The sequence below is a fragment of the Lynx rufus genome, unplaced genomic scaffold, assembly GCF_022079265.1.
Source record: "Lynx rufus isolate CCGP_SWC_20201006 ecotype Redwood Valley unplaced genomic scaffold, mLynRuf1.p SCAF_4, whole genome shotgun sequence".
Taxonomy (NCBI): Eukaryota; Metazoa; Chordata; class Mammalia; order Carnivora; family Felidae; genus Lynx; species Lynx rufus.
This window is the reverse complement of record NW_025814856.1, coordinates 99,475,753-99,501,199: the sequence shown is the minus strand read 5'-3', so window position 1 is coordinate 99,501,199 and position 25,447 is coordinate 99,475,753.

Here is a 25,447-nt window from a genome sequence, read left to right as displayed (position 1 = left end):
TTCAAGCCTTCCAACTTGGCATTTATGTGAAATAGTATTAGGGTTGAGAAAATTCAGTACACCACTTAAATGTTCAGCATGGCTGCTCCTAGATTTTTTCTCACCTCTCTCACTGAAGGATCCAGAGGTCCTCAATACTTTAAATTCAATACTATTCCCTGGCTCTGGGTTCATCTCCTGTTGAGAAACAATGTGTTCATCATATGTCACAAAGTTGCCACAGTGCCAAACCTTATCAAGGTCAGTTCCAACCCTGCCTCCTTCAGTAGTCTATGTACTCAGGCTCCTTCCAAAGTCCCTCTGAGGACATCAGAACTTTCATGTATTTCATATTTCTTTCTGCTGTTGAAATGTGGCTGGGCTTTAAAAATACCCTGAGTCATTCTTTTAAAACTGGAAAAATTCTACCAGACATGGTATCTCCCTTCTTATTCTCTGCATTTATGAGTATCTGACAATAAACCCTTATAAGACCACAGATCCTAGCCCAACAGTCTATGATATTCTGAATTCAAAGTACAGTTTATTGGTCAAATCATTGTTTAGTTCACAATTCCTACCAAATCCCAATTTTTTCCAGAGTTTCCTGCATACCATGATAATTAGCTATACCTCAGGATTCTAAGACATGAATTTTCTGTCTTTAATTAAGAACTCTTAAATATGATCTCTTAAATCATTTATCTCAGGATGATTTTTCTTTTAAAATTTTTTTATGTTTATTTTTTTTAATTTGTGAGAGAGAGAGAGACAGAGCATGAGTTGGGGAGGGACAGAAAGAGAGAAGGAGACACAGAATTTGAAGCAGGCTCCAGGCTCTGAGCTGTCAGAACAGAACCTGCTGCGGGGCTTGAACCCACAGACTGCGAGATCATGACTTGAGCTGAAGTTGGATGCTTAGCCAACTGACCCACCCAGGTGCCCCTCTCAGGATGATTTTTTTCTAAAACATATTCCCTATTGTGTTATCCCATTCTGTAAATTCATGTACCTTCTTTCCTACATTATAGGTTTACCTTTAATAATTCCCTGTATTCTTTGTGCCCTAAAAAGTCACCAAGAACAAAGCCATCCAAACTAATATCTGAAAGTCCTCCCACAGTTCCCCTGCTTCTAGCTACCTTCTATATAGCTGCCAGCACTCGTACACAGAACATGTTCTGAGATTATGGCTAATAACCAGAAAAGGCCAACTAAATAACACCTGTCTTAGCCTGGGTTTACCAGAAAGCAGAGCCTGAGTAAAAGGTTTATGTCACAATACCTAATTGGGGAGTGTGACCGGGGGGCAAAAATGAGAGAAAATGGTAGAGAAATAGGAAAAAAGAAAAAGAAAAAAATGCATTATTGGTTTGGTTACCCCTTTGTGTGACTTATTGCTCAATCCCATGGGATTGCCTGATAGTAAATATTAAATTTATTTTAATATAATATAATTTACTTTAAAACTGGAATGTTAAGTTGTTAGAGAATATGTTCCTTGACCATGATGGTATTAAATTAAAAATAAATAGCAAAAACTGGAAACAACCCAGTTACCCTTCAATGGGTGAATGGTTAAACAAACAAACTATGGTCCATTCATTCCATGGAGTATAGTTAGCAATGAAAAAAACAAACTATTGACTTAGATGAATCTCTGGAAAATTATGCTAAGTGAAAAAACAATCCCAAATTTTTACATACTGAAGTGATTCCATTTATGTAACACTCCTGGGATGACAAAATTATAGAAGTGGAGAACAGATTAGTGGTTGCCAGGAGATAAGGAGCCTGAGAGAGTGGGAGGAAAAGGAATGTGGCTGTAATGGGCAACAGGAGAGATCCTGGTGGTGATGGAAATATTCTGTAACTTGATTGTATCAGTGTCAATATTTTGGCTGTTTTTCAAGATATTGCCATTGAGGGGTAAAGTGTACATGGGGTCACTCTTATTTCTTACAACTATCATGTGAACCTACAATGATCTCAAAAAGCTCAATTTAAAGAAATGAAAAAAAAAATAAAAATAACCCCTCTCCACAATTCACGCGATTATCATTATTTCACTGTCATTCAAGTGCTAAAACCAAAATACAACCCCAAAATCTTACTTTCCACTTGTGTCTCATTCCATTAAACTATAGATGAGAACCTTAGTAATTAAAATGCTACTGCATGCCAGAAGTTATCGCCAACCATGTGACTCCAGGAATTGGATCCTTACCGCCTTCCAACTTGTGAGTGAACCAGTTTTGGAATCCCAACCTGAGGGTCTGCTTTCAAGGGCCACTGGTAATACTGTAGACTGGTTCCCCAAGATGCAAACTCTTAGACAAATCTTAAATGCCAATACTTTACAGAAGAGGGTGATCCAGGAAGCAGAGAGACAGTGAGATCAAATCACATAAGAATCAAGAGCTAATACCAAGATGGATTCTCAAGATGGCCACTCCTATGGATGACTGGTTATGTGCTAGTCAGAATTCTAGAGATAGTCCCCAAGATACTCACCTTCTGGCTATTCGACCAAACACTATTCTAGGTACTACAGTGAAAGGACTTTGTAGATGGAATTAAGGTTACTAATCAGTTGATCTTAAAATAGGAAGATTATTTTGGATTATCCAGGCAGGTATAATCTAATCACATGCATCTTCTTAGAAGCAGACAACTTTTCCTGGCTGGAGACTGAGAGAAGTTAAAGATATGGAAAAAGGGGAGATCAGAGAGATTTCAAATGTGAGGAGGGTTCAACATGCTATACTGTCTCTGAGATGTAAGGACTTGAGAAGGGACCTAGGAGCTAAGGGCATCCTCCAGGTAACAGCCAGCAAGAAAACAAGAACCTTGGTCCTGCAATCACGATGAACTGGATGCTTCTAACCACATGAAAGAGTTTGCATTCAGCTTCTCCCCAGATCATCTGGAGAAGAGTCTCTAAACCAGCAGACACTTTGATTTTGGTCTTGTGAAACCAAGAGCAGGGAAGCCCACCAAGCCAACTTGGACCTGTAACCTGTAGAGTTTGAGACAACAAATTGGTATTGTTTTAAGTCACTAAAGTTTGTGGCAGTTTGGTATGGCAGCAACAGAAAATGAGTACAGTTTGCTGACTAAAATCTAACTCCTGACTGAGTGCCTAAGAAAGAACCATTTATCCATTGAGTCTCATCTCATATTAGTGAAGGTGACTCCACAGGGTGATAACTGCCCTCCACTTTTGAGTTACACATGCATGAAAGTCCAGCAGTTTCCTACCATCTTCTCACAACATAGCATCAATTAAAAAGCTCTGGGGCAGGAAATGATTAGGGCAGGCCTGAGGGAAGATGCTGTCATGATACACATGTAAGAAGTGGCCAGAGTCAAATTTGTTTTCATGTTTACGCCATAAAAGTGAAGACTGAGAGAGAGAAAAGAGCAACTATCTTTTTCAGGATCCCAGATCTATAATGCATCCAGCTGTGACACCTCTTACTTTGCACAATGTCACCATATGTGCTAGCAGCAGTCCCACTGAGGTGGCATAAGGGAGAACATTGAGGCCAAGGAGGCAAGAGCTCAAGGTGCTTGAAGGATCATTGTTATGAACTGAATGTCATGTCTTTCCAAAATTCATATGTTGAAACCTTAACCTTCAATGTGATGCTATTAGAAAGTGAGACTTTTGGGAAGAAGTTAGGTCATGAGGGTAAAGCCCTCAACAAGTGGAATTAGTGCCCTTTAGAAGAACCCTCAGAGAGCTCTTTCATTCCTTCCACCATGAGAGGACATGGCAAGAAGAAGGCAGACTGTGAACGAGAAAACTGGTTCTCACCGGACACCAAAGTTGCCAGCATCTTGTCCTTGGGCTTCCCAGCCTCTAGAACTGTGACAAATAGATCTTTATCATTCAGCCACCAAGTCTAAGGTATGTTTGTTACAGGAGCCTAAACAGACAAAGATTGTCATAGAAATAAATACCAGAGTAACCTGAGCCACTTATTGGCAACATTTGGGCCCTGGTGGGGAGTAGAAGATAGGGATAATGGTAGGGAGGTGGTGTCCCTCCGGCTAAGTGACTGCTGGGGCCCAGCATGAATTTCTCCACCAGGAGCCATACCTTTTTATGGATGAGTTGTGAGGCTGGGCAGATGTTCCTGGGTCCTCTGAGGCATTGTGGTCCTTGTTTTTCTACTTTGAATTCCAAAAGAGAGGTTCCGACTTGCTGCTCCTCCTTGACACAACCAAATGTGTCTACGTCCAGGCTATGGGCTGGGTCCTGAGAGCTGGCAATCCCCAGCCTACACGAACGTCATCTCTGGAAGTAGGTCGTCCTCTCCTGTGTGGTGATAAGAGTTACTCCACAGCTTCTCTTTCCCGTCTCTCCCCTTGTCCGGAGACTCCCTGGGCTCCAACCACCAAGCATTTCAGACCGCCTTTGTCTTCTCCGATTTATTATTCTACATCTACCACTTGCCAGCTACCCAAGCTTGGGCCAATCATTTCAACTTTGGTTGCTTCTGTTTCTTCATCTGTAAGATGGTGACAAACAAAAAAAGGCAACACACATACTGTATAGGGCTATGGTTTGGCTCAAATGGGTTAATATAAGTTAAATGTTGAAAACAGCGTCAGAGTGAGGGCTTGCTAGTGGTAGTTAGTCGTCATCGTTGTCGTGGTATCAATATTATTATTAAATAGCAAAATACCCATATCAACCTAAATATAGAGACTTAAATAAATTATAAACAGCCATGAAATGGAACCCATACAGTTGTTTACAAATGAAGAAGACTTCACAAGACTTATTAATCTGGGTAAACTGCACAACAGCTTATCTAATATTTGTGTAAAACAATATGGCAAAGGAATATATACTTATATTTGCTTGCATATGCATAAAATTGCTCCAGAAAGATAACACAAGAAGCTAATAATAGTAGTTTTTCTATTGGGAGCATAAAAACTTGGCAGATGGGTGACAGTGATGAAAGAGATTTTTTTCACTGCTCATTTTCATACTTTTCAATTTAAGAGCCATGTAAATATATTATCAATTCAAAAATACAGGGGCGCCTGGGTGGCTCAGTCAGCTGAGCATCCGACTTCGGCTCAGGTCATGATCTCACAGTTCGTGAGTTCGAGCCTGGTGTCAGGCTCTGTGCTGACAGCTCAGAGCCTGGAGCCTGCTTCGGATTCTGTGTCTCCCTCTCTCTCTGCCCCTGCCCTGCTCACACGCTGTCTCTCTGTCTCTCAAAGATGAAGAAACATTAAAGAAAAAAATTTTTTAACTACAGAAAATACCTCAAAAGTGAAAACATAAAAGAAGGATTCTAACTTAATTCACTGGAGCTGGGGAACCCTGAGAGTCATACTGAAATCTAGGCTGTATAAAGGGCATGACTGTTTTTTTTTCCTTTGAGAATTTCTGATAAATTACAATACTGAGAGATGAGAGCTCACAAGACTTATCTCATGGCAAGGGTGGCATCTGCAGGACAAACTGAGAATTTATCGATTTATTTATCTTTGCTGAGCAGAAGCGCACTGCAGTGGAGCATGGCTTTAGGTGGGAGATCTTGGGTTTCCCACTGGAACTGATAGACAAAAAAGTTTGCATAAGCATTGATGCAAAGACAGCAACAAAGGCATGTTTCATAGAGGGCGTCCAGGAAAAGCACTTCTCATTCACTGTGTCTTTCAGCAAAGGCATTTAATAGCCTCCAAGGCATGGCTCCTTCAGGAATAAAATATGGAGAATGAAGCCCGTTTTTCAGAGTTGTATGGATTTGAAAAAAAGTGTATGAAGTTCATTGTTTAGCTCCTGGCTGAACATTCTAGGAATTCAGTAACTAGTACCTATTAATATTGTTAATAGCCATGGTCCACTTGCTGCGAATCAGCCCATTTGCCACCTTCCAAAAAATATTCAGTCACACCAAGCATGACCTAATTTTTGAGATTATACTGAAGAGTCACAAAGCTGTCACCTGAGCAGTGATCAAGTGCCATCCAGGACCCTTCTCCCTTGTAGCATATGGCTTCTGGGACCCCTGAGTCCTTGCTCCAGAATTTCCCCTGATCCAGCAACTCCCTACCTGTGCCTCCTTCCCTCCTTCTCTCACTTCTTACTTGTGCAGAACAACTATCCTTCCACTTCACATTTCTGTCAAATAAAATTTTAAGAAATTGGACTGAGGCACCTGGGTGGCTCAGTTGGTTAAGCATGCGACTTTGGCTCAGGTCATGATCTCTCAGTTCATGAGTTTGAGCCTTGCATCTGGCTCTCTGCTGTCAGTGTGAGCCCACTTTAGATCTTCTGTCCTTCTCTCTCTCTTTCTCTCTCTCTCAAAAATAAATAAACATTAAAAAATATTTTTAAAAAACTGGACTTAAGTGAGTAGAGACTATGCAAAATACTATTCCAGGGGTGCCTGGATGGCTCAGTCAGTTAAGACTCTCAGTGGCTAAAATTAACAACTCAGGAAACAACACATACTGGCGAGGATGTGGACAAACGGAAACCCTCTTGCACTGTTGGGAATGCAAACTGGTGCGGCCACCCTGGAAAACTTTTGTGGAGTTCCTCAAAAAATTAAAGATAGAACTACCTTATGACCCAGCAATAGCACTGCTAGGAATTTACCCAAGGGGTACAGGAGTGCTGATGCATAGGGGCACTTGTACCCCAATGTTTATAGCAGCACTTTCAACAATAGCCAAATCATGGAAAGAGCCCAAATGTCCATCAACTGATGAATGGATAAAGAAGATGTGGTTTATATATACAATGGAATACTACTCGGCAACAAGAAAGGATGAAATCTGCCATTTTCAGCAATGTGGATGGAACTGGAAGGGAATTATACCAACTGAAATAAGTCAGTCAGAGAAAGATGTCATATGTTTTCAGTCACATGTGGAACTTGAGAAACCTAACAGAAGGCCATGGGGGAAGCGAAGGAGAAAAAAAAAAAAGTTTCAAACAGAGAGGGAGGCAAACCCATAAGAGACTCTTAAATACAGAGAACAAACTGAGGGTTGATGGGGAGGACAGGCAGGGTGGGGGGAGTGGGTGATGGGCATTGAGGAGTCACTTGTTGGAATGAGCCCCGGGTGTTGTACTTAAGTGATGAATCACGGGAATCTACCACTGAAACCAAGGTCACACCGTATACAACATATGTTAGCTAACTTGACAATAAATTATATTTAAAAAAAAAAAGACTGACTCTTGATTTGGGCTCAGGTCATGATCTCACCATTGTGAGAGGGAGCCCTGTGTCAGGCTCTGCTCTCTCTCTCTCTCAAAAAGAAAAAAAAAAAAAGACTATTTCAATAGGAAGAGGGAGACTTTCTATTGGGGAGGGAAAAGCTCCTCAAAGATCTAAAGCCTGTCAATGGTCAGGCAGAAAGGACTTTTGTTTTATGAGAAGACAAGGCTAGAAAAACTGTAAGTGGGGGTGGGATGTGCAGGTGGTGTAATCAGACAGTAGAACAGGAAATATTGTTAAGGAGGAATTGCTCCAATGCTCGCTTAACCTCAGGGGCCAGAGTTTAGCGCTCTGGCAGAAAGAGAGAAGCCTGATTAAAGTTTGGACAAGGTATGGAAGTGGGCATTTTTTTCAAACTAGCCAGTAGGGACAAACAATTCAGCTTCTCTTTGGTGACAAATGATGGGAATTTGGAGAATCTGTGTCTGGCTTTGTCTTAAGCAAACAAGGGTCTTATCTCTGAGTCTTATTTAAGTTGTGTGGGAAGGGTGGTTCTTTGCAGTAAACCTTTTCTCAGAACACAAGAAAATGGGGGGATCTCTTAACCAGTGCAGTTTTCCAGGAGCACAAGGCTCAGGTCAAGTGCAACATTGTCACTTCCAAACTAGCACATCACACCTCACCTCCACTGCTGGATGTTTGGGGCCATTTAGTCACCATTCTCTGCCTCTATTTCCTCACCTTTCTATATTTTCCAGCAGAAAGAATTACTGAATTATAAATTACAATATATATAGTAATATACAATATGGTACATTATTACATATTATAATATGTTATATTAATTATATGTTATTTGTTTTGTATTATAAAATATAATTATTATCTATAAAATATATGTAAAATATAGTATATATTTTATATGTATTATTATATATAATGATTACAATTCATATTACTGACAAGAAAATTGGATCCCTACAATTATATTAAGTTGCACACATCATATGTCACCCTAAATACTTCAAGATGCCTTTCCTAAGGACATTCTTCCATGTAACCACAAGAACAATATCTCACCAAAAAATCAACCTCATTGGTATAACATCTTCTAATATGCAGTCCATATTCTCATTTTCCTAATCGCCCTCCAAGTGACTTTTATTGCTCCCTTCATCCCCGAAACAATATACAGTCTAGGTTCACACACAGCATTGGATTTTAGGTCATTTTAGTTTCCTTGAGCTTTGCCACTCACAGTGTGATCCATAAATCAGTGTGATCAACATCACCTCAAAATGCAGAATATTGGAATGCAGACTATCAGGCCCTGCCCAGACCTGCTGAATCCGAAGCAAGTTTTGAACCAGATCCCCAGGTGATCTGAATGCACCTTAAGGTTTGAGAAGCATGCTGTAGCACGGCACTTCCACTCCCCGCCCCGTGATACTGAGTTTTTGAAAAGTCTAGAACAGTTGTCTTTTTTTTCACTACTACCTTTATAGTCACTTATCTGAATATAAAAGTCACAAGCATTCTAGAATGTTTAGGAAATGGGTTTTTTTCCTTCTCCTTTGCACTTTTGCATCTGAGTATGCTTTGATATGTTAAAAGCATCCTTTTCCTTTTTCCTCCTTTCTTTTGATAATGTAAATAACATATGAAGACACTATTGTAAAACTTTACATAATTTAGACCTCTACAATGAAAAGTTTGCATTATCCTTTATATTTTCTATCACTTGTATTCTCCTCGTCAGATGTTAGCTACTGTCAACTGATTCGTATTTATTTGTATCATTCAGGGTTTAGGCAGGGAAGCAGAACCATGATGAAAATTATGGAAAAAAAGACATTTACTATAGGAATCAAACCTTACAAAAATGCTGGAAGTGAGGAAATGAAAGTCTGGAAGGGGAGTCAGAGCATAGGGTGTGGGAAGCAATAGCATGGGGAAGCCCAGTCCTGGAGCTTGTAGGAAAGCTGAGAAGCCAAGGGGGTCTGACCGGTAGTGTGGGCTCTGGAGTAGGAGCTCGTGGAGAGGACTATGGGAAGCTATTCCTTCTGCATAACTTCCTCTCTGTGGATCCATAACCAAGCATCTTCTAATCAGCTCATGGCTGCTATTAGACATCTGGGCCAGTGATCAGAAACACCACACAGACAGGGAGCTTTGCCTCACCTTCCATCACCATATCTGATCACGGTAGCTTCCTGAGAGTAATGGCTGCTGTTTTGCTTCCATCTTCCAAATGTTATATAAATTCCCTTACGGCCAACTGTGGCTTGAATAGGAAAAGAAAGCACAATCCAGCACAGCGTCCTAGTCAACCCCTTTAAATAAATCAGTACATATGTATACTCACATTCTTTGTAGAATTGGAATCACAATGTGCATTTTGTTTGCCACTTTCACATATCGCTTCACAAAGTCTTTTGAGGTCCTACAGTACGTGTTGCACACGAGACCAAAGTACTTCTTTTTTAGTTTTTGCATCCCCTTAAGGCAGTGTTTTTTCAAACCTTTGTGGTTCGTGGAACTAACTAGTGTGTCAAAAGCCCTATTAAAAAGAATAGGATAGAATAGAATAGAAAATAAAAAAAGTGTGTCTCCCTCTGTAAGGATAATTATTGCTTTGTGAAACATTTGTTTCAGTTAAATACATGTGTGTGCTGTGGAAACAGCCTGAAATACATAGCTTGCTGTGAGTAACAGTGATTAAGAAAAACACTGCCTTGAGATTTTCTTTTTTTTCTTTCTTCTATTACCTCCCTCCATTTTTTCGTTACACTGTTTATTTTGACAGATAACCCGAGTTTGGGAAGGAATAGGTGATTTTGGGGGCCATTGGTTTTTGAAATAGAGAGAGAAACAGTTAAATTCACCTTTAAAACATAATATGGCTATAGATAGTATCTTATCTATTCTCAGTCCAAAGTTGCTAATGAGCATTAGAAGAAGGTTCTTCAGTAACCTGTGTAAGGAAAGATTTGTGTGACCAGAAAATCAAGTGAAGTGGCCTCAAAAGTGCAAAGAAATCTCTTTGGAGACTACTGAAAGAGATTACTAGATACAGTTTCTAAACTTCCAAAATCAACAGAACATATGCTGGTTTGTTTGGTAACAGAGACCTCTAGAGAGCTCATGTTAGAATTGCAACAAGATTTCCCCCCCTCCCCCTTTTTCTTCAAATAATTTTTTTTTTTAATTTTTTTTTTCAACGTTTATTTATTTTTGGGACAGAGAGACAGAGCATGAACGGGGGAGGGGCAGAGAGAGAGGGAGACACAGAATCGGAAACAGGCTCCAGGCTCTGAGCCATCAGCCCAGAGCCCGACGCGGGGCTCGAACTCACGGACCGCGAGATCGTGACCTGGCTGAAGTCGGACGCTTAACCGACTGCACCACCCAGGCGCCCCTCTTCAAATAATTTTAAAAGCTAACAACTTTGGTTGCCAACATAGATTTTTTGGAGCTCTAAAAAAACAGAGATCATTTAATTCTGTGTGTGTGGGTCCTCCTATGATTTATTACTCACTTTTGATATGGCAAACAATTTTATAAACAATATCTAATGTGATTTCCACAACAATTCTATGATGTAAATATTATCACTTTCTTCTTGGTTTTTAAAATTCATTTTAAAATGTATTTTTTATTTAATTTTTCTTTTTTCCAGCTTTATTGAAGTATTAATTACAGATAAAAACTATGTATATTTAGGTTGTACATGGTGATTTTTTAGGGTATTTAGCATGATTTATTATGCATATACATTGTGAAATGATTATCACAATCAGGCTAATTAACAAATCTGTCACATAGTTACCTTTTATGTGAGAACAATTAAGATCTACTCTTAGCAAATTTCAAGTATACAATACAGTACTAAAATCACTGTGATGTGCATTAGATCCCCAGAACTATTCATCTCATAACAAAAGTTTGTGCCTTTTGATCAACATCTTCCATTCTTTCACCTCCTGGCAACAACTATTCTACTCTCTGATTCTATGAGTTCAACTATTTTGATTTTATATTTAAGTGCCATCATATAGTATTTGTCTTCCTGTGTCTGATTTATTTCACTTAGCATAATATTCTCCAGGTTTATTCATATTGTCATAAATGGCTATTCTCCAAAGAACAAGAAATAATAAGTGTTGGTGAGGATGTGGAGAAAAGGGAGCCCTTGTACACTCTTGGTGGGAATGAAATTGGTATGCCATGGTAGAAAACAGTATGGGGGTGCCTGGGATGTTCAGTGGGTTAAGCGACAGACTCTTGATTTTGGCTCAGGTCATGATTGCACTGTTCATGAGTTTGAGCCCGCCATCAGGCTCTGCATACACAGCACGGAGCCTGCTTGGGATTCTCCCTCTCTCCCTCTCTCTCTGCCACTCCCTGCTTGCGCACTCTCTTCTCTCTCGAGATAAATAAATAAACCTAAAAAAAAAAACCAAACAGTATGGAACAACCATATAATCCAGCTATCCAACTTTTGGATATATATCCAAAGGAAGTAAAATTGGTATCTGGAAGAGATATATAAACCCCATGTTTGTTACAGAATTATTCACAATAGCCAGGATACGGAAACAACCTAAGTGTCCATCGATAGATGAATGGATAAAGAAAACGTGACATATATATGCAATGGCATATTATTCACTTTTATTTTGTAGAAGAAATGAAGTCTCAGGAAGTAGAGCAATGTATGTAAAAGCAGAAAGCTAGAAAATAACAGAGCCAAATCTAAAATTCAGGACTCCAGAATACCCAGGTCAACAGTTGTTGGACTATACTACAATATCAACATCATTCACTTTTTTAAGTGAAAAGGACTTAAAGATCATTTAACTCATTTTCTGTTTTCCTAAATAGGAAGACAGACGCACGGAAAGGAAATAGTCTGGGGTCACACCGCGAGTAAAGAGCAGGGCCAAGGATAGCATTATTGACTCCTGGTTTTCAACCCCCAGCTATTCCAACTTTGACAAATGCCTACACTCATGTAACTACCATCTTACTCAAGATGTAGAACAGTTCTATTGCCCCCAAAATCTCCCTGTGTCACTTCATAGTCACACTTCCTTCCTGTCCCCATAGCCTACAGCCACTGATTTTTCTGTCCCCACCATTTGCCTTTACAAGAATGTCATGTAAATGGGATGGTAGAATATTCTAGGGTTTTTTTTTTTTGAGTTAGCTTCTTTCATTTAGCATAATTCCTTTGAGATACATTCACATTATTGTATTAGGAATTTGTACCTCTTTATTGCTGCATCATATCCCATTGTATGGATGTAATATGGTTTGATTATCCAGTCACAAAATTGAAGGATATTTGGGTTGTTTCCAGTTTTTGGTGACTAAATAAATTTGTTATAAACATTCATGATTAAATTTTATGTGAGCAGAGGAGTAGGATTATTGGGTTGTACGATAAAGATAAACCAAACTTAAACTTTGTGAGAAACTACTAAAACGTCCAAAATGACTATGCCGTTTTGTATTCTCACCAATTACAGGTGTTCAAGTTGCTCTGTCTCCCTCTTAGCACTTAGTATTATTGTTTTTCAAATTTTAGCTATTCTGATATGTGTGCAGTGGTATCTCATTGTACTTTTAATCTGTACATCCCTAGTGACTAATGATGTTGCACATGTTTTCATGCACTTTTTTCCCTATCTGTATATCTTCTTTGGTAAAGTATATGTTCAAATCTTTTAATCATTTTTTATTAAGGAGTTTTTAATCACTATTGAGTTTTGAAAATTGTGATTATATATTCCTTTTTAATTCAACTTTTTATTTTGACATGATTGTAGATTCACATGCAGTTATAAAAAATGATGAACATCCTACCCATTCTTTCCTCAATTTCTTCCAGTTATAATGTCTTGCAAAACCGTAGTACAATATAGTAACCAGGATATTGGCACTGATAGAGGCAAAATACAGAACATTTCCATCAACAGAAGGAACCTATATATTGCCCCTTCATATCCACACCTACTTTCCATCTGCCTACATCCCTTCCTTAACCCTGGTTGACAACTAATCTGTTTTTTTTTTTTATTTCTAAAATAAAACTCTTAAATTTATTTCAATAATGTTATGTAAGTGGAATATTACATTATGTAAACTTTTGAGATTGGCTTTTACCATTCAGTATAATTCTCAGGAGATTCATCCAAGTTGTTTTGTGCATCAATGGTTGTTACTTTTGTTTCATTTCTCTATTTTTTTAATTTTACCAATTTCTGCTCTTTATTATTTCCTTTCTTCTTCTTGTTTAGATTTATTTTTCTCCTTTTCTTTCTAGGTTATTTTTTTTTAAGTTTATTTATGTATTTTGAGAGAGAGAGAGAGAGAGAGAGAGAGCAGGGTAGGGGCAGAGAGAGAATCCCAAGCAGGCTCTGTGCTATCAGCACAAAGCCTCAATCGAGGCTTGATCTCATGAACCCTGAGATCATGGCCTGAGCCGAAATCAAGAGTCTGAAGCTTAAATGACTGAGCCATCCAGGCACTCCATCTTTCTAGGTTCTTAAGATGGGACTTTAGATTATCAAAGTAAGATTTTTTTCTATCTTCTAATGTATGTACTTAGTTCTATAAATGAGGATTGTTTGATGATATGGTCTATCTTGATAAATGTTCCATGGGCATTTGAAAAGTATGTGTATTCTGCTTTTGCTGTAAAGAGAACTCCTTGAATGTCCATTAGATCCTGTTAGTTGATGGTATTATTGAGTTCCATATCCTGTTGACTCTCTGCCTAATTGTTCTATCAATTGTTGACAGAAGTGTTACAGTCTCCAACAATAATTATAGATTTGTCTATTTCTCCTTTGAGTTCTGTAAGTTTTGTCTCACATACTTTTCAGCTCTGTTGTTTGGTCCATACTCATTCAAGATTACTCTCTTCTTAAATGGGCTGAAACTTTATTGCTATATAATGGTCCCCTCTCTCTTTCTGGTAATGCTTTTTTATCTGAAGTCTACTTTATGTGGAATTATAGAGCCATTCCTATTCCTATTTTATTTTAATTAATGTTTACACAATATATCTTCTCCCATATTTTTGCTTTCAACCAATAAGTATTATATTTGAAGTGAGATTTTTTTGTAAACAGACTATATAGTAGGTCATGTTTTATGATCCACTCTGCCAACTTCTGTCTTTTAATTGATATATTTATACTATTTACATTTAACAAAATTATTGATATGTTAAGGTTAAAGTGTGAAGTTTATTTTTTATTTTACTTTTATTCTTTTGTTTTTATTTCTCTATTTTTCTCTGCCTTACTATAGATACATTGAATAGTTTTTAGAATTCTAATTTCATTTATTTATCGTTTTTTGAGTGCATCTTTTTTTGTATACTTTTTAAAATGGTTGTTCTAGCTATTACATTATGTATATGTAAACCATCATGGTCTACTAGTGTTATTATTTTACCAGCTCATGTGAAGCATAGAAATCTTTCTTTCTTTTGTGTTCCTTTCTCCTCTCCCATTTATAATTGAATTTTAAAAATATTTTCTGTAAATAAGGAGTGTTCTCCTCTGCATATCAGACGGTGTTATAATTTTTGCTTCAACTATCAAACATAATTTAGAAAACTCAAGTGGAGAAGGAAAGCCTATTGTATTTACCCATACATTTGCTTACCATGTGTTTCCCCCTTTTTCCTGATGTTTGAATGTTCTTTTATCTTTTTCTTTCTGGTTAGAGAGATTCATTTAACCATTCTTTTCTTTTCATTCAGCCTTTGCTGGTGGCAAATCTTCTCAGTTTTCCTTTATCTGAGAATGTCTTGAATCCCTCTGCATTTAACAAATATTTTCACCTGGTATAAAATTCTGGGTTGGCAATTCTTTTCTTTCAGCACTTAAATATAGTGCTACTTTCTTCTGGCCTCTGTGATTTCTAATGAAAAATGTGCTATCATTTGAACTTTTTCCTCCTACAGGTATAGTGTCATTCCTTTTGGGCTGCTTTCAAGATTTTTTTGTCTTGAGCTTTTATAAGTTTATTTATAAAGTATTGGTGTATTGGTGTATTGGTGTGCATTTCTTTAGGTTTATCCTGTTTGGGATTCACTGAACTTTTTGAGTCTATAGATTTATGTTTCTTGCCAAAATTTGGGATTTTTTTCAGCCATTATATCTTTAAAGTAATTTTTCAACACTGTCTTCTTTATCTTCTCTACATGGGACCCTTGACACAAATGTTAGCTCTTTTCTTATAGTCTAACATGTCTCTTTGTCTTTGTTAATTTTTTTTCAATTATTTTTCTCTTGTTCACTTGGGGTAATTTCAATTGTTCTATCTTCAAGTCACAGATTCTTTCCTCTTTCCCTTCCCTTCTAGTGTTGAGTATATCAATTGAACTTTTTATTTCAGTTATTTTATTTTTCAGTTCTAATATTTTAATTTGATTATTCTGAGCATTATTTATTTCTTTGCTGAGACTTTCCATTTCCCTCCTGAAGCTTTCTACTTTCAAAAATTTATTTTAAGTAAGCTCATGAGTATTTGTTGAAGCATTTTATCATGACTTCTTTAAAATCTTTTTTCAGACAATTCTAACATTGCTGTCATATTTGTGTTGGCAGCTATCATTGTCTTATTTTCTTTCAGTTTGAGATCTACCTGATTCTTGGATGACAAGAGATTTTCTATTTAAACCTAAGCACTTTCATACTAAGTTATGAGATCCTGGATCTTATTTCAACCTTCTGTGTTAACTGCTTTTTGTGTCATTACTCCACCACGGGAAGGCAGTGCATTGCCTCATTCTTGTGGAGTAGAAGTATAGTCACTCAAATCACTCATGAGCGTTTATAGTTTGTGCTGAGTAGGCATGGATGTTCCAGTACCCCCTGTGATCTCTACTAACACTGTGGTGGAGTTGGCTTTGTTACCACTGGGCAATATGAAAGTCCTGACTATCCACTAGGCCTCCTCTGACACCACCCAAATGAGGAAGAGAAGGGTGCCTTTTTACTGCCAGGTGGGATAGGAAGTCCACTGACACCGTGGTGGAAGGGGGCTTTGTTACAGAGCTGTAGGAATGAAAGTGCCAGCTCTCTGCATGGCCTTTGTTGATATCATTCTGGTGGGTGTGTTATGGGTCTTGTTATAGCCTCCCAAGGTGGAAGTCTACGCCTCAACTCAACCCTTGCTGGCATGAGTGGGAGTGGAGTTAGAGTGTTTTCCTGTGGCGTTTGGCTGCAGTAGAGTAGTTATTGTCTAAAATGTCTTGTCTTTCTAGGTTGCTTCCTTTCTAGTTCTTAGCTAGAGATAGCGGGCTTTTGTTGTTGCTATTTTTACCTGTTCCCATGGGAATTTCTGGCTGGCTACTTCTTTATTACCAAGTCTGGGATATAGAAGACAAAAAGAAAACCTACTACTGTGTTGTTCTTCAAGTACCAAGGTCCCTAGTTTATCTGCATTCTTTTTACCACCTTACAGAGTTTTCTTGTTTTTTCACACATAATGTCCAGGGTATTTAGTTATAGTTATTGGAGGGATATACGAGAGTATATGTACTCTATCTCTCTGGAAGTCAAAGTGATTGTATAAATTTTGAAAATATTTTCTCCCAATCTATGATGTGCTTTCATATACTTAGGAATGTCTTTGGGAGAGCTGAATTTTTAAACAATTTTCTTGAGGCATAATGACATGCAGTAAACTGCATATATTTAAATTTACAATTTGGTAAGTTTTGATGCATATATACACTTATATGCATCACTACAATCAAGAAAATCACATATTCCTCATCCTCAAAATTGCCTCATTTCCCCTTTTAAATCTTCCTTCCCACTTGTAACTGCTTCCCCATCTCTGAGCAATTATTGCTGTTATAGATTACACTGTCTGCTATAGATTGCACTGCAATATACATACACTATATATTACTATGTATAATCACTGTATATTACTCTGCATTTTCTAGAATTTTATATAAATGGAATCATATACTGCATACTCCTTTTTCTGCTTTCTTTCATCAAGCATCATCATTTTGACATGTATCAGTAAATCATTCTGTCGTATTACTGAGTAGTGTTTCATTGTATGGATATTTATTTATTTATTTATAAAATTACAATTTACTTATATATTTACCCGTTGATAGGCTTGGTTTGGTTTCTGGTTGAGTTATTTCAAATAAAGCTCTGTGAACATTTGTATATGAGTCTTTTTAAAAATATATATTTCTTTTCCCTTGGGTAAGTAACTAATTGTGGAGTGGCTGGATTACATGGGAAATGAATGTTTAGGGGTTTTTTTTAAGTATATTTATTTTTGAGAGAGAGACAGACAGAGTTTCAGCGAGGGAGGGCAGAGAGAGCAGGAGACACAGAATCTGAAGCAGGCTCCAGGCTATGCGTTTGTCAGCACAGAGCCTGACGTGGGGCTCGAACCCATGAACCGTTAGATCATGACCTGAGCCAAAGTCAGACGTTTAACCAACCAAGCCACCCAGGTGCCGCTGAATGTTGAAGTTTTTTAGATACCACCAAACTCGCAAAATTCCCACCAGCATTGTGTGGGAGCTTCAGTTGTTCATCATAACTGACAACATCTGGTTTTGGATAGTCTTCCTAATTTGAATCATTCTACTAGGTGTGTAGTGGTGGGTATCGCACTGTGGCTTTAGTTTGTATTTCCCCGATGGCTAATGATAGTGAGCATCCATTTATGTGCTTAATTCCATGTATCATCTTTGGTGAAGTTTCTGTTAAAATATTTTGTCAATTTCTATTAGGTTAATTTTTTTCCTTATTATTGTTGAGTTTTGAGAATTATTTATGTATTCTGGGTACAAGTCCTTCATCACATATATGTTTTGCAAATATTTTCTCCTCCTCTGAGGATTGTCTATTCATTGTCTTAACTGTGTTTTAGGGGCTTTTTGTTTATTTGTTTGTGTGTTTGTTTGTTTATTTTGAGAGAGAGACAGGGAGACAGCAAGCAAGTGAGCAGCAGAAGGGCAGAGAAAGAGGGACAAAGAATCCCAAGCAGGTTTCATGCTGTCAGCGTAGAGCCTGATTCAGTCTCCAGAATGGTGTGATCATGACCTTAGCCGAGATCAAGAGATGGGCACTTAACCGACTGAGCCACCCAGGTGCCCCAGAAATCTTTTATTTTGAGGGAATCCAATTTATTACTGTGTTCTTTAGTGGATTGTGTTTTTGATGTCTTATCTAAGAAACTTTTGTCTAATCCAAAGTCACAAAGATTTTCTCCTACTTTTTTTTTTTGGTAGTTTTACCATTTTTAGTTTTACCTTTCAGTCTAAGATCTCTTTTGAGTTAATTTTTGTATAAGACTGTGGTATGGATTCAAGTTCATGATTTTGCATAAGGATAGGCAACTGTTTCAGCACTATGGTTAAAAAAGCTATCTTTTCTTCACTGCATTGCCTTTGTGATTTTAGAAAACACACACACACACACACACACACACACACACACACACCAAAAAACAAAACAAACAATGAAACCACAACCAAAAAACAAAAACTCAGTGATCCATGTATATGTAGGCCTTATCTCTGGAATCTTTCTTACCAGGGGTTGGCAAACTATAGCCTGTGGATCTAATATGAATAGCTACCTGTATTTTTTTTTAATGTTTATTTATTTAAAAAAAATTTTTTTAACGTTTATTTATTTATTTATTTATTTTCAATTTTTTTTTTTCAACATTTATTTATTTTTGGGACAGAGAGAGACAGAGCATGAACGGGGGAGGGGCAGAGAGAGAGGGAGACACAGAATCGGAAACAGGCTCCAGGCTCCGAGCCATCAGCCCAGAGCCTGACGCGGGGCTCGAACTCACGGACCGCAAGATCGTGACCTGAGCTGAAGTTGGACGCTTAACCGACTGCGCCACCCAGGCGCCCCTAACGTTTATTTATTTTTGAGACAGACAGAGCATGAACAGGGGAGGGGCAGAGAGAGAGGGAGACACAGAATCTGAAACGAGCTCCAGGCTCTGAGCTGTTAGCACAGAGCCCGATGCAGGGCTCGAACTCACGGACTGTGAGATCATGACCCGAGCCGAAGTCGGACGCTCAACCGACTGAGCCACCCAGGCACCCCAATGTTTATTTATTTTTAACAGAAAGAGAGAGATAGACACAGAGTGCGAGGAGGGGAGGGGCACAGAGAGAGGGAGACACAGAATCTGAAGCAGGCTCCAGGCTCTGAGCTGTCCATACAGAGCCCAACATGAGGCTTGAACTCACAAACTGTGAGATCATGACCTGAGCTGAAGTCGACACTTAACCAACTGAGCCACCCAAGTGCCCCGCTACCTGTATTTTTAATGTCTATAAACTAAGAAAACCTTCTACATTTTTAAATGGCTTCATTTCAAATACATAAGAGCTTCGATTTTGCTTCTTAGCCACTAAGCCTAAAATATTTAACATATGTGGCCTTTTTGCAAACTCTTGCTTTAGACTGTCCCATTGATCTGTCTACTTTTACACAAGAACCATGCTACGCTAATTGTTATAGCTTTATAATAATTCTTGAAATCAAATAATATCAACCTCTTTAGACAGCAGAAGTTTTACATTTAAAAAAAATGTTTTTAATGTTTATTTATTTTTTAGAGAGAGACAGAATGTAAGTGGGAAGAGCAGAGAGAGAGAGGGAGACACAGAATCTGAAGCAGGGTCCAGGCTCTGAGCTGTCGGCACAGAGCCTGAAGCAGGGATCGAACCCACGAACCGTGAGATCATGACCTGAGCCGAAGTCGGATGCTCAACTGACTGAGCCTCCCAGATGCCCCACAAGTTATACAATTTTTACTACGGATTGTGCTTTTGATGAAGTATGTAAAAATTCTTTGCCTAACCCAAGATACAAAGGATTTAGCTAATCTTTTTTTATACACGTTTTGTAGCTTTAGATTTTACATTTAAGTCTACAGTCCACTTTGAGTTAATTTTTATATATAGTGCAGGTCTGAGTCGAAGTCTCTTTTTTGTCCCTCTCTATGCATGATGTCCCATTGTTCCACCATGATTTACTGAAAAAAAAACTATGCTTTCCCCATTTAATTGTCTTAGAATCGTGGTTTTTTTTTGAGAAATTGAATTTTGTCCTTACAGTTAATCTTTTAACTGCAAATCAACTGGAATTGTGTATTTAGCCATGAAGTCAACAAAAGTTACATAAAGCACATTACCTCCAAAGCTTTTGCAGCTGTAAGTTTGAGTGTTTTGAGTATTAAGATTTTTCTTGTGAAATACAAAATTTCAAGTTATGTTTACTGTAACACTTTCTACTCATATAGTCATGGTTTTTATGCTCAAATTTAATTATCATTTGGAAAACTAATGTTGTATTGAAGTAGCTATTTATAATCACTAAGACTTATAGTGCTTTCTAAAGCCCTTAAATACTTACTGTGATTCAAAATCAAGTTGTTATTTATTCTTTTTAATTTTACATAAGTTATTTAAATTAAAAACAAAACAAAACAGTTCACCCATTTCTCCCACACCCCCATCCCTGTCTCTTGCAACTACGAATCTATTCTCTACATCATGAGCTACTTTTTCTTTGTCTTATGTTATTTATATATTTATCTTTCTCTGTCTGACTCATTTCACTTAACACTCTTGAGGTCCACTCATGTTGAATGAAAAAAAATGAAAAAGACCAAAATAACAAGATTTCGTTCTTTTTAATGGCTGAATAATATTCCATTCACCTTAATCCATTTATGCACTGATGGACACTTAGGTTGTTCCATATCCTGGTTATTGTAAATAATGCTGCAATGAACATGAGGATGCAAAATCTTTTTGAATTAGTGTTTTCATTTTCTTTGGATCAATACCTAGAAGTGGAATTACTGAATCATATTTCTGTCTTTTGGGGGAACCTCCATACCGTTTTCCATAGTGGTTGCAGCAATTTACATTCTCAGAAACAGTGCACAAAAATTCCCTTTCCTCCATATTCCCTTGTCTTCTTGATGCTAGCCATTCTAACAAGTATGAGGTGATATCTCATCGTGGTTTCTTTGCATTTTCTTAATGATTAATGATATAGAGCATCTTTTCATGTGTCCAGCTCTTAGTTTTGTTGATCTTTTCTATTGTTTTTCTAATATCTATTTCATTTACCTATGCTCTGATCTTTGTTATTTTCTTCTTTCTACTAATTTGGACTCTGTTCTTTTTCTTTGAGAGGTAAAGTTAGGTTGTCTATTTGAAACCTTTCTGTTTTTCTCAGTGTAGGCATTTATAACCATAAACTTCTCTCAAATTACTGCTTTTGCTATATCCCATAAGTTTCGGTATTTTGTGTTTCCATTTCATTTGTTTTAAGATGTTTTTTTATTTCTCTTGATTTTTTCTTTGGTCTATTGGTCATTTTGTATATGTCTATCTGTTCAAAAAATAACTCAAATTTAGTATTTCCTCATTTTTTTCTGTCTGGATGATCTATACATTGTTTAAATTTGGGTATTGACGTCCCTAGCTATTATTATATTGTTTATTTTCCCCCTCAGATCTGTTAGTATTTGCTGAATATATTTAGGTGCTCTAATCTTGAGTACATATATATTTACAATAGTTGTATCTTCTCGATGAGTTGACCCCTTTATCATTATTTAATGCCCTACTTTGCTCTTCTCATTATTTTTGGCTTAAAGTCTCTTTTGTTTAATATAAATATAGCTACCCTCACTCTCTTTTGGTTTCTACTTGCATGGAATATCTTTGTTCATCCCTTCACTTTGAGCCTGAAAATGTCCTTAAAGCTGAAGTAAGTCTCTGGATGATAGCATATAGTTGAGTCTTGTTTTTTTTTTGTTGTTTTTTTTTTTTTAATCTTTTTAAAAAAATTTTTTTTAATGTTTATTTATTTTTGAGACAGAGAGAGACAGAGCATGAACAGGGGAGGGTCAGAGAGAGGGAGACACAGAACCGGAAATAGGCTCCAGGCTCTGAGCTGTCAGCACAGAGCCCAACGCGGGGCTCGAACTCACGGACCGCGAGATCACGACCTGAGCCAAAGTCGGACGCTTAACCGACTGAGCCACCCCGGTGCCCCTGAGTCTTGTTTTTTAATCCATCCAGCCACTCTGTACCTTTTGATTAGATAATTCAATCCATTTACATTTATAGTATTTATATGTATGGACTTTCCTAAGGCCATGTTATCAATTGCTTTCTGGCTGTTTTATAGTTTTATAATTCCTTTTTTTCCTTTCCTGCAGCCTATCTTTGTGAGTTGGTGATTTTCCATGCTGGTATGCTCTGATTCCCTCCTCTTTGTCTTTTGTGAACCTACTATATGTTTATGTGGTTATCATGATGCTTGCACAAAACATCTTATAAACAGTCCATATTATTCTTATAGCAACTTAACTTTGATTATATGCAAAACTACCCTTTTATTCCCTCCTTTTTAATCTTTTTAATGTTACAACTTATCTCTTTTTATATTATATTTATATAATATTTATATTTATATAATTTAGATATTAATTTATATAATATTTTTATCTTATACTAGCTATATTCTTAATATTTTTCCTTTAACCTTTATATTATAGTTAAGTGGTTAACACACCATCATCTTACAGAATTAGAGCTAAATCTGGCTGCCGGCATATTTAAGAAAAGAAGAACAAATTATATTCAAAATAAGCAGAAAAAAAAAGAAATAATTAAAATTAGGGCAGAAATCAATGAAATTGAAAATGTGAAATCAGTAGAAAAAAATAAGTTAAACAAATAGCTGGCTCTTTGAAAAGTTTTATAAAACTGACAAGCCTCTGGCCAGCTTCACCAAGAAAAAAAGAAGGATGCAAATTACTAATATTAGAAAAGAAAGAGAAAACACCACTACATATTGCCCTGACATTAAAAAGGTAAAAATTCTATGGACAACTTTAGGCCCACAAATTTGATAACCTCGATGAAATTTACAAATTCTTTGAAAGCTACAATCTGCCAAACACAAACAAAGAAACAAAAATAGACAATCTGAATAGGCCTATTTCTATTAAAAAATTGAATCAATAATTGATCACCTTCAAAAAAAAGAAAGTGTCAAGACCAGATGGGTTCACTAGTGAATTCTATCAAATATTTAAGGAAGAAATTACACCAATACAATCCCTTTCAGAAGATAGAAACAGAGGGCATACTTCCAAACTAATTTTATGAGGTCAACGTTTCCTAAAATTAAAATCAGAGACATTACAAGAAGGGAAATTATAGAGCAACATCTCTTGTGAACATAGATGCAAATATCTGTAAATTTGAAGGTAGATCATTAAGAATTACAATATCTGAACAACAGTCAAAAAGGCAATTGAAAAAAAATGAATAGAACCTTAAGAACCTATGGAATAATAATATAAGATATAATATTTGTGTCATCAGAGTCCCAGAAGAAGAGAGGAAAATGTGTGGGGCTGAGAAATTTTTGAACAAAAAATATTGAAAAACTTCCTAAATCTGACAAAAGACATAAACTATAGATTCAAGAAGCTGAGTAAAGCACAAACAAGATGAATCCAAAGAAGACCATTCCCAGACATATCATAATCAAACTTCTGTAAACTAAGGACAAAGAAAAAAAGTCCTAAAAGATCCAGAAAGAAAAACAAAAACAAAACCAAAAACCAACCACATTTCAAATAACACAATTCAAGTAACAGTGAAATTCTTATCAGAAATGATAGGAGTCAAAAGGAAGTAGCAAAATATATTCAATTGCTGAAAGAAAATAACTATAAACCCAGAATTCTATATCCACCAAAAACAAAAACTTTTTCAAATGAAGACAACTTAAAAAAAAAAATTGTTGGGGCGCCTGGGTGGCGCAGTTGGTTGAGCGTCCGACTTCAGCCAGGTCACGATCTCGCGGTCCGTGAGTTCGAGCCCCGCGTCAGGCTCTGGGCTGATGGCTCGGAGCCTGGAGCCTGTTTCCGATTCTGTGTCTCCCTCTCTCTCTGCCCCTCCCCCGTTCATGCTCTGTTTCTCTCTGTCCCAAAAATAAATAAAAACGTTGAAAAAAAAATTTAAAAAAAAAAAATTGTTGTCAGTAGACCTGACCTAAAAAAATTTCTGAAAGAAGCTACTCCAACAGAAAGAAAATAATAATAGAAAGAAACCTAGAACATCAAGAATAAAGAGAGAGCCATAGAATGGGTAAATATATGGGTAAATAAAATAAAATATCATTCTCCTTATGAGTTTTGAAAAATTATTATTATGACAGTCAAGTGGAAGTAAAATTATAAAATTTTCTAATGTGTATCTACATAATTAAATAACATACTAACAGAGTGAATAAACACCATGACCAAACTATAAGCTATTAGCAAGAAATTAATTTTATTTATTTGTTTGTTTGTTTATTTATACTGAAGTACAGTTGACACATACGGTTACATTAGATTCAGGTGTACAGCCTACTGATTCACTAAGTCCATATGTGATGCTGTGCTCACCACAAGTGTAGCTACCATCTGTCACCATACAACACCATTACAGTATGATTGACTCTCCTCCTTATGCTGTAACTTTTATCCCTGTGACTTATTCCTTCCCTAACTAGAAGCCTGTATTCCACTCCTTTTCAGCCATTTTGCCCATCTCCTCACCCACCTCCTCTCTAGCAACCATCAGTTTGTTTTCTGTATTTATGGATCTGTTTCTGCTTTTTCTTTGTTCATTAGTTGTATTTTTTAGATTCCATATATAAGTTATATTTTTTAGATTCCATATATAAGTGAAATCATATAGTATTTCTTTCTCTCAGTCTGATTTCACTTAGCGTAATACCCTCTAGGTCCATCCATGTTGTCACAAATGGCAAGATCTCACACACACACACACACACACACACACACACACACATCTATATACATGTATGTAGATATATACATGTATGTATGTATATATATGTGAATGTGTGTATGTACCTACACACACCACATCATCTTTATCCATTCGTCTATTGATGAACACTTAAGTTACTTCTATACCTTAGCTGTTGTAAATAATGCTGCAATAAACACAGGGGTGCATATATGTTTTTGAATAGTGTTTTTATTTTATTAGGGTAACCAGTAATGGGATTACTGGATCATATGGTATTTCTATTTTTAACTATTTGAGGAACCTCCACACTTTTTTCCACAGGGGCTATACCAATTTACATTCTTATTAATCTACCTGTATGAAGGTTCCTTTTTCT